Source organism: Tachyglossus aculeatus, chromosome 9 (genome assembly GCF_015852505.1).
Source record: "Tachyglossus aculeatus isolate mTacAcu1 chromosome 9, mTacAcu1.pri, whole genome shotgun sequence".
NCBI classification, from domain to species: domain Eukaryota; kingdom Metazoa; phylum Chordata; class Mammalia; order Monotremata; family Tachyglossidae; genus Tachyglossus; species Tachyglossus aculeatus.
In genome coordinates, this window is record NC_052074.1 from 18,753,496 (window position 1) to 18,769,100 (window position 15,605).

Consider the following 15,605-nt stretch of genomic DNA (forward strand, 5'->3'; position numbering starts at 1 on the left):
GCCCAGTGCTAAATGTACTTTGGCTTTCTGGGCATGTCTAAATGGAACCAATGTTTGAAAGGCAATCCATGGAAAAAGAGCATTTTTCTTAGCTTCTGCGGCATCCTTCCTTGACCAAAGGTGGCAATTTATTAGGCAAGGGGAACAGATAAAAGTTCAAAGAAGAAATCAAATACACTAATGACTCCTAGATCGCTTCTGGTTCTGGAAATTCTGGTTGGAAAGACGGAGTTCTTAGTGAAGAATGACAGAGACTCTAGACTACCCCTCCCACGTTGACCAAACCACCACCAGAAAATCGATGGGACAGTTCTTACCAGATCTAGAGAATGCACAATCTTTAAGCCAGGATGGGGAAAATTAAACTAATTCTTCAAAGATCTAATGCCTAGGCAGAACACCAATGATTTATTAATATAGAGTGTTGTATTGTCATGGTGGGTATCTTCAAACCAACTCATTATCAATCAACAGTAATTACTGAGTACTTACTGTGTGCAGAATGCTGTACTAAGCGCATGGGAGAGTACAATATAAAAGAGTCGGCAGACCCGTTCCCCATTAATTCCTGTAGAATCAACAGCATTTGTAATACAATTTTCCACTCGGTACAAGGCTGTTTAAGAACACCGTGGCCTAGTGGCAAGAGCCGGGCTTGGGAGTCAGAGGTCGTGAGTTCTAATCCCGCTCCGCCACTTGTCTGCTGTGTGACCTTGGGCAAGTCACTTCACTTCTCTGTGCCTCAGTTACCTCATCTGTAAAATGGGGATTAAGAGTGTAAGCCTCATGTGGGATGGAGGCTGTGTCCAATCTGATTACCTTGTACCTAGCCCAACTCTTAGAACAGTACTTGGCACATAGTAAACACTTAAATACCATACTTATTAACACCACTCAAAAAATGAGAAAAAATTTCTCAAAAAATGAGAAAAAATATAGGCTATAACTTTTAGGGTTCCTCCAGCCTCACCCTAATCATATTTCTCTGTGGTAAGTCAATCCATATAATCTGTCTATCTACATATCTATGTACATATCAGTGGCCTTATCTTCAAAAGCAAAGGACAGGACAGATTATATATTCATTATACATATAAAATTACACAATAGAATGATGCCTTTCATTTATAATAGAAAATATATTATACATAAAGATACCATTCCATTGGGCAATGATATAGACATTATTTATAGATATATAAACTATATATTACTTCTAGACTTATAAACTATGCACGTAGTTTGTGTGCACAGTAATTTATGAATAATTTATGAATAATTTTAAATAACTTACAGTAATTTATACATATAAATAATGTATACATATATAGTTTATAAATCTATCCAGAACTGTGATTTTGAAAACGAGGTCACAGGCCACAGATGATAAAATCCCATCCATGAGTGGGGATGTGGTTAAAAAGATCAGTGCCAAGCACTGTTCTATGCACTGGGGTAGACACAAGGTAATCAGGTTGTCCCACTTGGGACTCACAGTCTTAATCCCCATTGTACAGATGAGGAAACTGAGGCCCAGAGAAGTTAAGTGACTTGCCCAAGGTCACAAAAGCAGACAGTGCTTAGAACAGTGCATTGCACATAGTAAGCGCTTAATAAATGCCATTAAAAAATTAAAAAAAAATTAAAATGGCAGAGCCGGAATTAGAACCCATGACCTCTGACTCCCAAACCCGGGATCTTACCACTAAGTCATGCTGCTTCTACCTTGCATGCATAGAAAGATAGTTCCTTGCTTAGTACAGAGTCTCAGAGCTTAGTACAGTGTCTAGCACATAGCAATTATTACTCACTAGTTTTAAGATTGTGTCTGTATGGGCAGGGAACATGTCTACCAACTCTGCTGTACTGTAGTCTTCCAAGTGCTGAGTACAGTGCTCTGCACAGAGTAAGTGCTCAATAAATATCATTTCTTCAATGAAATTTAAATTCTTACTGTGCACCAAGCACTAACTAAGTACTGGGGTAAATATAGGATAATCAAGTTGGACACAGTCCCTGACCCACATGGGGGTCGCTAAGAACAATGAGGAAACAGGCACAGAGAAGTTAAGTGAGTTTCCCAAGGTCAAAAGGGAGACAAGTGAGAAGAAGTGTGGCCTAGTGGAAGTCAGAAGGGCCTGGAAGTCAGAAGGACATCAGTTCTAATCATGCTCTGCCTCTTGTCTGCTGTGTGGCCTGAGGCAACTGACTTAACTTCTCTGTGTCTCAGCTAACTTATTTATATAATGAGGATTAAGACTGTTGTGAGCCCCATGTGGGTTACGGACTGTGTCCAACCTGATTAACTTGTATTTACTCCAGTGCTTAGTATAGTACCTGGCACATAGCAAGCGCTTAAACAAATACCATTAAAAAATAAATAAATAAATAAGTGATGAAGCCAGCATTAGAACCCAGGTCTTCTGACTCCCAAGTCCGCGCCCTTTCCACTTAGACCATGCTATTTCCCAGGTATCCCGATCTTCCCTTAGCTCATCTCCTAGGGAGCGGTCCCATTCTAGGTTGCCGTATGCCATTTGGTCTGCCAGTTACCAAACAACAGTCATCACTCAACAGTCCACCTACAACACAGGCTTTGAGGCTGGGATTCCATAAGCCTTCACGATGTTTTTTTTTTCTGCCGTTTCACTTTCAGTTCACCTAAAGTTGCTTGGGAATCCTGCCGATATCCATCCCCCTTGTGAGCCTTGCCTAGCAACATTGTTGTGAAGAATGGTGCCTCAGTGCAGATGAGCTGACTGTGATGCCGAATCCATCAGGAACCTTGTCCTGCAATTTGATGTGATTTATACTCTGGCTCTTAAAGCTGGTGAAACAGCTCTGTGGTAGCTGACGGTCTCGATCCACAGCTCTAGGTGTTCTTTTTGATATGAAGCTTGATGCCCGGCTGTCACCAAACTCCAGCACCAAACATCTCAGACCATCCACATTTGCCCAGCAGTTGCCAGAGCCTGTATCTATTAATGCTCTCAGTTGCTTCTGTACGATCTACACAGTTCATTAGAGGACATAGCCTAACTCCCTGCACTCCCTTTCAGCAGTCATTCTCAATCAATGATATTTACTGAACACTTACTGCGTGCAGAGTACTGTACTAAGAGGTTGGGAGAGTGTACAATATAACAGAGTTGGCAGGAGTTTAGGCAGTTTAGGCAGAGTTGCCTAAAAAGAGCTTACACTCTAGCAGTGAAATTAGTTTATACATTAAAATTGATTAGAAGACATAATGTGGCTCCCTACATTCTCTCACAGCAGTCATGCTGTAAAGATTACATCTGCTGAGCTACATTTTGGTCTGAGGCCACATTACAATTCCAAGTGTGTGGTTAGCCATATTTCTCAGAAGCTTGTCCACATGGGCAAAATCTTGTCGACAGGGTGAAGTGGTGAGATGTCCTGGGTGGTTTTCAGTCCACCTGGTCATCCTTCCTCTTTAAAATGGTGACTGGAGTAAACCTCTCAACATTTCTCAATCGCCTCCTCACCACATGAGCCTGATAGTATTCTTGAGCACCCTGAGGTCAAATCATACCAGGCTACGTGAAGACTATTTATCCAAGTAATTCAAGAAAATAAAATACTTCGGCCTGGATTATTCAGTTGTGAGAACCAACTCAGTGAGTCTGTGAACTTCCATTTAACTAGCTGGGTAATTTAGGCAAAAGGGTTTTTTTTTTTTGTTAGAATTTTTTGAATAATTCTTTCCACTTTCTATTTGACTTTAAAACTTCACTTCAAACTTCTGAGAAATGACTTACCCTCTGGCTGCTGAAAGAAGAGCTTAACCCAAAGGAAAAAAAAATGTTTTCCCTTCCATGAAATTAGTAAGTAAATCAAATATTCATCGGCCCCAAATAGCTCACCTTGTGCTAAAGCATGGAAATGGAAGACTGGATGGGACGCCTGTGTGCTTTCGGGACACGGAGACTGAGCTCCCCAGTTGATTGGGAAGAAAATGACCCGGGTGCAAACAATTCTTCATTGCCTCCTCAGTCTGACCATATTTAAATGACATCATTCTACTCAATGGTTAGAAGCATAACTTGGTCACACGTGATTGCTCTTCATTGGGATTTGCACCTATAAGAAAACAGATAAGAAATATCACTTTGGATACCTGCCCATTATCAAGAACCTAGAGATAAAATAGATGTCGTCGTGCTTTGTTTACTCATTCCCCCTTAAGGACAGGAAATTTTAGCTTTTACACTGCCGCCTGGGTGGTGTCTCTCAGGAAGCGCCTAGCCACAACGCTGCAAGTATGTCATTGCTGGTGAGTCTTAATTAAAAGGCTTTTTGGTGTCTTGTCATCAAGGTTTCTCAACCTTACGTTCAGTCCATATTTTTGGCTGCAAGCAACCATGTAGCTTCCTGTTTTGCTGTCAGCATGCTGACGCATGACAAATGAGCTTAGACGGTCCAAAAAAAAAAGCTTTCATTTAGCTTTATACTTACCCTTAATGAAAACAGTAATTTCCCAAGGAATACACAAGTTTCGGGGAAGATATGATGAATTAGAGATGAGCAACAGCTTGTACGTGCAGAACACACAGCTTCGGGCACCACCCAAAGTGTTGATATTTTTTGACATGACTCAATTACAGCAAAATGGGCCGTTATTTCAGTTGGCTAAATGGCTCAAAGCCCTTTCTCTTAGTTGGCAAATAATATAAACAAGCGTTTGGATTGGGTGCCTGAAGGACTCTGAATTTTGATCTTCATGAGTTAACACTGTTCCTGTTGCTCTTCTATGCCCAAGAACTATTAAGGAACAAATCCTGGGATTGGGACATCCAAATCTTTGCTCAGTAATCCCAGACCTGGTCCAAAATTTGTCAGATTCGTAGAAGACTCAAAAAGATACCTTACGACTGTGCCTTCTGAGCATAACGGAGGCTATGTTGTTGCATCTGGACCCCCAGAGGACTGGTTACAATTTCAGTCACAATAACATGCAGGAAACTAGTCCTGTCTCTGGACGTTGCTCACTGCTGGTGTCCAAGAAGGCTTTCCATTGCCAACTGGAAACATCAGCGTTCCAAAAATAGAAGTCAAGACAAACTCCAGTTTTACTTCCCCACCCTGGACAAATGCTTCAGAAGGAATTATTGGAGGAACCCCTCTTCCATTGCTAAAACCAAACTGGATCCCTCTTCTGTTTGCTGTTAGTGGGCTATTTTCCAAACCAAAGGGAACACAAACCACAAAAGATGCTACATTGCTGTTCCTGGCTCCCCTGACCCAAGCTCAGAAAATGGCTCCATTCAACTATGAGGGCATTGATCATGTCTACTCATTCTCCTGTACTCTCCCAAATGGTCTGCACACATTAGATGCTCAATAAATACTTTAGATTGATTAAAATAAGTGGCACATTTAGAATGAGGCTGATTATATCAACCTGTGTCATTGTGTGAAGCTGAGCTGATTTTTTGAGGAAACTACGATGTGTATCAGATCCAGTAAAACTGTGTTAAGACGGAGGAAATGCATGCTCCATTTATTTTACTTGTACATACTTACTATTCTATTTATTTTGTTAATGATGTGCATCTAGCTTTATTTCTATTTGTTCTGATGACTTGACATCTGTCCACATGTTTTGTTTTGTTATCTGTCTCCCCCTTCTAGACTGTGAGCCCGTTGTTGGGTAGGGACTGTCTCTATATATTGCCAACTTGTACTTCCTAAGCACTTAGTACAGTGCTCTGCACACAGTAAGTGCTCAATAAATACGATTAAATGAATGAATACCCCAGTGTAACACAGTGCTTGGGCACATAGTAAATACCATCATCATTATTAGTAGTAGTAGTAGTGTTAAAATGGAATAAAGCAGCATGCATGTTCTTTAGCAGAGACAGATAGTGCAGAGCTAATGAATATCAAGTTTCAAATCAGGCTGAAGGTCTAATACCAATCAATCGCATTTATTGAGCACTTACTATGTGTAGAGCACTGTACTAAGCACTCGGGAGAGTACAACAGAACAGAATTAGCAGACATGTCCCCTGCCCATAACGAGCTTACAGTCTAAAAGGGGAGACTGACATGAATATGAATAATCTATAATATGTAATTTAAAGATAAGGTACAAATTGCTGTGGGGTTGAGGGTGGGAAGAATATCAAGCATGAGTGATTTTAGTGATTGTAATAGCATGACTGTAACTTATTTTAGTGTCTGTGTCCCCCGTAGATTGTAAGCTCCTTGTGGGTTGGGATCATGTCCACCAACTCTACTGCATTGTACTTTCTCAAGTGGTCTCCAGTGCCATGCCTTCAGGAAGTGCTCAATAAATATCACCGATTTATCTGTGAAACCTGGACTTACAATCAAAGCCATATCCAATTTCTTGTGCTGTCAGTCTCATTAGCATCACCTTCATGCCACTATTAGCACCAAACTGCATGACTGGACATATACCGGAATGGTCTATCAGCTTTGAAGCAGTGTTTGCTTCATTACACCTCAACTGTGCATAAACAGATGACCACAGAATACCCATACATCTACCTATAGACAGAAGAAACACTTTAGACACAGAATGAAGCAAAACCTCAAATAAGGTGGGCTAGGTATGGACCGTTCAGAGAAAACCACAGAAGGCAGACAATTCTGGCAAAAAAAAAAAAAAACCCACTTAGAAATGGGACAGTTCTCTCAAGGAATGGGTCTGGGAAGATGTTTGCATACACAAAGTCGGAGCAAGAATCAGGTTTTTTTCGGCTGGACTTGCACATATGGTTGAAATAAGTAGCATCATCTTAAAACCTGCATACCAGCTGGATTTTGTATAATGGAGGCAATGAGGGCCACATGTCATGGGGTCAGATACCACCAGGAATTGGCAGAGAGGCTCTGGCTAAGCTGGAGCATGTGACCACCCTGCACAATTTCCCCAGGATACCAAATCATCACCTGAGTGTCCCCAAATATTCCTTGCTCCCAACATGTGAATCAGGGACCAAAAACTCCACAGTTAAGACCAACTCCCTGATCGGTATGGGATACAAATGCTGAAACAACACTCTTTTCATGGAAAATTCACAGCATAACAAAGGAAAACCTTGAAATCTACATTTATACAGTTTCCCATTTTCACTAGATCTTTGCCTGGAATTCAACACATGGTACGTTCCCTCGTTCACTGCAGAAGATTTATTTTAAGAGCGAGATGAAGGGCACCGATGGAGCTGGAAGGGAAGTAATGATTTATACTAATATTTGAGGCAGGTCATTAAACCTGACCTCCTTCGTTGTAAACTCATGCTGAGACAAATATTTCCTTAAAACTGATTTACCATTCAACTTTGCATACTCGTATTCGGTAGCATTTCTATAACTGAAGTCAGACTCGCTGACATAATTCCCAGGCTCTTGTCTTCAACATTTAAAAAAAACAAAAAACAAAAAACAAAAGCCCTGAACAGTCTGAAACTGTTTCCAATTATTAAGGATTTTTTTTCCTTATTTTTTTGGCCTATGCTAAAAGGGTAACGAAGAAACTGAGGTGTGGTTCCTCATCTGTTATTTATCTCATTAAATGTTTGCATAAATTCCACTGGGAATAGGACTCTCTACTTGTAATTCTCATCTCGTTGCAACCTCATGCTGGTTAATACAGTTAAAACAAAATGTCTAGTACTTCCAGATCAGAAAGAAAGCTTATTGGCCTGATCCTCAGGCACATGGCTATCTACAAGGTTGTGCTATCCTATGAGTACTTCTTTCATTGCATTCTATCCCACTGCTACTAATGGGAGCATAGATGGTATGACTAGGAAAAACAGACCTTGGAAGGCTTCATATTTCTTTGTGGATTTGCTCACTCAGTATCTTTCACCGGCTCTCCAAATGTTCTTTCTTTGAATCAACCCTATATACACTCAGCTTGTCTACAATGAGTGTGGCAAGCACCACGTTAAGGAAAATTTGGGTTCTAATATATGTGAAACAAGTACAATAAGGGAGAAGAAGGTGGCTCAGAGGAAAAAGTACAGGGGACTAGGGCTCTAATCCCAGCTCTGCCACTTGTCTTGTGTGATCTTAGGTAACTCACTTAACTTCTCTGAGCCTTAGTTTCCTCATCTGTAAAACAAAGAGGAAGAACTCCCTTAGACTATGAGCCCCCTTATGGGACAGGGACTATGTCTTACTTGATCAGCTTGCATTTTCTGTAGCTCTTAGTACAGTGCTTGGCACATAGCAAGTACCTAACAAATACCACAATTATTATCATTACGTTTCAACTGACCTACAACACTAACACTACATACATACGTTACATACCCTTACATTGCTTCTCATTCTAACTGGATAGACAGCTTGTTGGACAAATGTTCTCTAACACCCTAACATGTTTTATCCAAATATTGCCATGAAAATACAAATTATGGAATGATTTAGTGCACTTGAATGGTAAGGTCTTTAAAGAAAACAGTTTCTACTCCTCCTGCCACTTTGGTGAGTGGAATGCCTCTCTACTGCTTTTCCCAGGTTCCTTTTGAATCTTAGAGCAAATGTCACATTTTATATAGCTGTTTAATGATATCTCAACCTCAACACAGCACACTTTCAGAACAAATGCAAAAAAAAAAAACAATTCTCCAGGAATTTGGGTACAGTTCTATAAACTCTGCATCTTTTTCATGTAGAATAATAAACCGAGTACATTGCTTCCTTGGTCCAGCCAATAAATCATTGTATTTATCGCATCTGAGAGCAAAATACTGAGCTAAACCCTTGGGAGAGTATAACAAAAGCTACACCCATATTCGTAGCTCTCTAGGAGTTTATAGTCTAATAGGGAAGACAGGTAAAACTTACCTACAAATAGTGGGAGCAGGAAGAAGAGGATAGATATAAACCAGTAATAGTACAATTACGTCAGGATGAAATAGCTGAATAAATTACTGCATTATACAAATATAGGAATATGTACCTAAGTGCTGAGAAAATGAGTCCATTTTTTCTTGGAGTAATATTCAAGACCTAGCTTATTCAACTGCATTGGCTTGCAAATATCCAAACCCCTTGTAGAAGCAGAGCTAAAAACGGAGGGGAAGACAACTGTGGAATAAGGAATCCTCTCTCAGTAGATTTCAGTTCTCAGAAGACAAAGGTTCCTAAACAAGAAGCAAAAATAGCAAGGCCTCCTTAAGAGACTGCACGTAAAGGTTTTCTGCACTTCTGCCTACCTAGATACCTTTGTGGGTGGGACCTTTAGAGGGAGATCAATTGAGCATTTTTCTTGCTTCCTCTCTTCTCTCGGTGACTGAAGTGTGCCTGATTGCAGTCAAGCTGATTGCCTCTTTGGAAAAGAGACAAGTGAGCATATTCTTCAACAGTAACTTTTGTGGAAGAAACACAAAGTAGTAAGAGATTTGGAACCTTCAGTTAAGTTCCTCTGTATGGTGGTAACCCTGGTCTTTCTTAGATATATTCTGAAATCCTCAATATCTCTCAAGAGTCACGCTCAGTACCTGGCAGGGATCTGTTAACACTTCAGTTCATTAAGTCTTTCTTGAGGGGAGTCAGATGTTCAATTTTCATCTGTCAGTCACAGAATTGCAAACACTCAGTGTGGTCCAGTGGATAGAGCACGGGCCTCGGAGTCAGAAAGGCCTGAGTTCTAATTCTGGCTCTATCACTTGTCTGCTGTGTGACCTTGGGCAAGTCACTTAACTTCTCTGTGCCTCAGTTACCTCATCTGTAAAAGGGGAATGAAGACTGTGAGCCCCATGTAGGATATGGACTGTGTCCAACCTGATTAGCTGGAATCTACCTCACACTTAGTACAGTGCCAGGCAATAGTTGGCACTTAACAAATACCATTAAAAAGAAATAAACCCAAAATCAACGACATAAAAAACCCTCAGAAGCAGAGCTGTGACTTGGCGTGGCATAGTGGAAGGATCATGGACCTGGGAATCAGAGGACCTGGGTTCTAATCCCAGCTCTAATCCCATCAGAGAAGCAGCGTGGCTCAGTGGAAAGATCCCGGACTTTGGAGTCAGAGGTCATGGGTTCAAATCCCGGCTCTGCCAATTGTCAGCTGTGTGACTTTGGGCAAGTCACTTAACTTCTCTGGGCCTCAATTACCTCATCTGTAAAATGAGGATTAAGACTGTGAGCCCCAAGTGGGACAACCTGATCACCTTGTATCCTCCCCAGCGCTTAGAACAGTGCTTTGCACATAGTAAGCGCTTAACAAATGCCATCATTATTATTATTATTTTTAACTGCATTACATATCTGCTGTGGGATCTTGGGCAAATGTTTCTGTGCCTCAGTTTCCTTAACTGCAAAATGGGGATTCAATACCTGACGAACCGGGCCCCTTAGATTGCAGTTTAAACATGATCTGAAAACTCTTTTCTCCTCACTGCTTTTCACCGCTGTGTGTGATACATCATAAGGAGATTATCCCATACTAATACTATCATTCTGTCCCTAAGTGTCATAATTCCAATGGCCTCAGAATTCATAGAAACTTCTGACACAATCCAACTGGTCACTTAGGTGTGATTACTGTTCACAGGGTGATCAGCAGAACTGTGAGGAACCAGCCTGACATCAGAAAGAGACTCACCTACCCTCCTGGGTTTATACTATCTGTGTGGGTAAATACTGACCCAATTAATCAGCCCAAACACACAATGTAGATGAGTGTCCCTTGAATTAATGACTCATTTTAGGTCTCTGTGAGATATTTGCAGCTCTGATACAATGTGTTATAGTAGCCTGATACCACCAGGTAAAAATGTAATAAATAAGGTGAACCACAAAATGATACTCACTGAGGCAAATAGTGTCATCAAACCAGTTACTGTTTGGTTCATCAATCATTTTTGATCAATTGAGCAAACTACCTCCAATGGTGATTTCTCTGTGGAATTGTTTAGAGTTCTAGGGAACCGGTTGTAGCTAAAATTCATCAAACACATTAGAGGATATCCAATTTCATTGTGCTGAGTTGAGTGATGGCAATTCATCAAGGCATGAAAAGTCTGTCCAGTCCTATGGAATACCATTAGTGGTTCAAGGATGTTTCTAATCTTCCTGATGGCCAAGGGGGAGCAACTATTATGATGATGAATGGGAATGAATATCTGGAAAAAGTTCAAAACATGTTATACTTACAAAGACTAATACATATTGTTTATCTAAATCATCTAACTGATTAAAGAAACACACAAAACCCGAGACAGTTAAAAGAAGAATATCAAATAAGGTTTGACCTATCCCGTTATGTTTATCGCTGTTCATGTCATGGTCTTAAAATGAATTGTCGTACCAAGATGTAGTATTTACAATGAGATTCTTTCGAGACTGATGTTGAGCAATATAGGCTGTCTGGTTTACCATGCAGCCAAATATTTACACAAAACGAGTTCATTGTCAGTGGGTGTCATTATGAACTTAATGTATAAAGGCACGGACTGATTAGCTCCATTACCTAGTTCTTCACAAGAGCCGTATCATGGAAACTTTTAATGTTTCTATGCTAACTTCCTAAACCTGTCAAGGTTATAAATATATTAAAATCATCAGCTTGTGTGCTCTGACTGCATAGTACATTATAAGAAGTAAAAAAAAAGGGTGTATACATGGACATTCAAAGAATGGCCTTACAGTATCAAAAGGGAATATGCCATTCGGTTGAGAACATGAAAAGTGATGAGAACTGTCATTCCTTTTAAGGAAATACCCAAGAATATACAATAAAAAGCTTAGTTATTCTGCTTGCTTGGAATGGGAGATGCCGGTTAGTCCAATGTTCTGTTTAATTAAGTATCAGGCTGTCCCAAGGTGCCACGACCTCTGGGGTAGGTCTGGTGCTCATCAGCTCGAGGATGTGAAAAGCAGCCTAAAAGCTGGATCCAACTATGCTGCTAATCCACCAGAAAACAGACTTGAGAACCAGTGAACACCTTAGAGAAAGCTGCCCAAGACCAGCTTATACAAGATGTAGATAGTTATGGATCGATTCTCAGGATGAGCACAAAATGAACTGACAATAAGTCTGAAAAAACCCTAGAACAGTATCAGAAAACATCTGGCAAGCTCTTTATTTAACCAACATTTTAGTCAGGAACACAGAATTTAAATCCTGACACTGAATTCTGCTATCTATATATTGCACTCTCTAATGGTGCTTTGATGGATACAGATATAGGAAACTGAACCAAGAACAACAGCATGGTTTGGAGACGTTAATAGACCTTGTTTACGATACAGCCTTAATCTGCATACAAATTGAAGGAAAATAATGAGATGTGATTTTCTATATGACTGTGAGACATGTATCTACCACAGAAGATACATTCTGCTTTTTTTTTAATTTTATTTGTTAAGCACTTATTATGTGCCAGTCACTGTATTAAGCTCTGGGGTAGATACAAGGTTCTCAGGGTGGACCCAGTTCCTGTCCCACGTGGGGCTCACAATCTTAATCCCCATTTTACAGATGAGGTAACTGAGGCACAGAGAAGTGAAATGACTTGCCCAAGGTCACAGCAGACAAGTGGCAAAGCTGGGATTAGAACCAAGGTCCTTCTGCTCTATCCACTACACCATGCTGCTTCTCCACCCCAGTCCTTGGTACAGTGCCAAGACACATAGTAAGCACTTAAAAACCACAATTATTATAATTAGTATTAACATGGGAGCTTTTCCTTGCTTGTTCTCCTCTCTCTAATGCTTTATGCTCGTTTCCCTTCTACTATCCTCTTCTAAACTTCCTGCTGCTATGCAACCAGATCTCTAAAAATGAGGCAAGAAAAAAATCACTATGCAGTAAAATGTCTATTTATCTATCCTTGCTTACCTTCTTGAGGTCCAGGTAGCATGAAGATACAGTCTTATCTCATGTCACGCATTAGTTCAGCTCTTCGTTTTGTTACTTCCAACACCATCTTGTTTTCTTGCACAGTGTCAGAGCAGTGCCTTAGGAATACAGCTCATGTCATACAGTGTTAAACAGCCTAGAGGATGTGCAGAAATTGCATACGTGGGCCATAGATACAAGGACCAATGCCCAGGAGCAGAGGGAGTCCAGAGTCCTGCATACTTGTTGAAAAAGTCAGGAAGTAAACCAAGAAAGATTAGTAGGAAATGAAAATAGGGCATTAGCAGCAACAGCCATTATTCTTTAGATCAGCAATCAAGATAATGGCTGTTACTGCAGGTGTGGCTTATTTTCATTTTCTACTAATGGATGCCATAAGGAAGGCAGGAAAACCTGGTTGAAGGTCTATTTGCTTTTTTAAAGTATGTGAAGTGATGCTATGTGATGACATGACACCTGTTCTTACAATCAAGGAATCAGTAGTAGTCAACTGAGAAGCTGTATGGCCCAGTGGATAGTGTGGGCCTGAGTGTCAGAAGGACCTGGGTTCTAATCCCAGCTCTTCCTCCTGTCCGCTGTGTGACCTTGGGCAAACCACTTAACATCTCTGTGTCTCAGTTCCCTCATCTGTAAAATGGGGATTAAGACCGTGAGCCCCATGTGGGACAAGGATTGTGTCCAATCTGATTACTTTCTATCTACCTGAGTACTTAGACTGGTGCCTGGCACACAATAAGTGTTTAACAAATCACATAAAAAAGTACTTGAATACCACAAAAAAAGTGCTTGAATACCTTTAAAAATAGTATTTACTGAGCCCTTACTGTGTGAAGAACATTGTACTAAGTACTTGGGAGAATACAAGAGAATTAAAAGATACGGTTTCTATCCTAATGGAGCTTATATTCTAGCGGGGGAGACAGTGGAATGATTTATAGATCAGAGGAAAATGAAAAAGGGGGATATGTACAAGCGTTTCTGGAGCTTAAGGTTAGTTTTTGTCTCCCCTGCTACACTGCAAAGACCCTGAGGCTAGGGATCCTGTCTACTACTCTATTTTACTCTCCCAAGTGCTCTGCAGAGTAAGCCCTCAATAAATCATAATGACTAAGATATGTCCATAAATGCATGGAGGCATTGTGGGATCAAATGCTCATGTGGCAGTTGAGGGGCTATAATCTGGATGATTTACTGTCAAAACCCATTCTACTGATGCAGTAATAATAATAATAATGATGGCATTTATTAAGCGCTATGTGCAAAGCACTGTTCTAAGCGCTGGGGGGTTACAAGGTGATCAGGTTGTCCCACGGGGGGCTCACAGTCAACTCCCATTTTACAGATGAAGGAACTGAGGCCCAGAGAAGTTAAGTGACTTGCCCAAGGTCACACAGCTGACAATTGGCAGAGCCGGGATTTGAACCCACGACCACTGACTCGAAAGCCCGGGCTCTTTCCACTGAACCACACCGCTTCACCATTGTTCAGAAACAGAAGTCCATTTCCCTTGCATACCCTGTCCTCCCCTTGACATTCCTATCACTTAGACAACATGTGATGTCCTCGTAACCTTTGCATTATCCGCAACTCGTAAGCTCTTTATGGGCAGGGAACATATCATCATCATCATCATCAATCGTATTTATTGAGCGCTTACTATGTGCAGAGCACTGTACTAAGCGCTTGGGAAGTACAAATTGAACATATCTGCTAATTCTGTTGTATTGCACTTTTCCAAGAGCTTAGTACAGTTATCTGCACAGAGTAAATACTCAATAAATACAATTGATTGATATGTACTCTCATTACTCTAGGAGCATAAACCCTAGGTGATGAATTGCCCTAGGCCTTACCCTCTATTTTGCCTTGGCCTTTAATATTTAAACAAAACCCCCCACTCAGAACTCCTTCTTTCAAATCATATTAGTTACAGGTGGATTAAAGATATACTTCCTAGGTATATCTGTTGGCCTATTGGCCCTTGAACTGTGCCAGTAACTAGATGAAATTTAAAAAAATACCATCCCCAAAGTTCAAGCTAAGCCATTTTAGTTACGAAATCATCTATCTTCTACATGATCCCAGGACCACAACATTAAATATCAACAAGAGTTTCACTTTCTCCATTGTTTGTAAATAACCATGTTGACAGTCTGAGAAAGTAAAGTGTCATTTCAAGGCAGAGTGAAGTACTAATCCTGTTTTAGCTGGCTGTCCTCACTGTGGCTTTGGTGGTGCAGCTGCCTTCCCTTCGGAAGAAGAAACCACTGTGGTCATTTTCTCCTTACAAATAGCTTCACATTTGGTCACAGTGAACCACCTGTGGCTTGGCTTAAGGTTTCTGGATGCTGAATACACTGTCTTCTGAAGATGGCTCTGCCAATTTTATAATTGATCTTTCCTTCTTCTTTAAGCTTTACAGCCAATGGCTGCGTTACACTGAAATCATGCCTCAGCACCTTGGGAGTCTTCTAAAATATTCTTTTCCGCCAATTACTATCAAACTTTATCTTGGAAAATGCCCGAACTATCCCAATGAACTCCTATAGCCAGCTAAAAATTAAAGGGGGCTAAGGGGGTAGAAGGGAAAGGTTTTGGTTTTGTTTTTTCCCAAAAGGAGGGGAGAAATCAAGGGGCCAATTAAAAACCACCAAGGAATTATTCTGGTAATCCATCACACCAATCACAAAAAGGTTTTCTTTCAAATTTAGAAGTCTCCTTTCTTCTACAG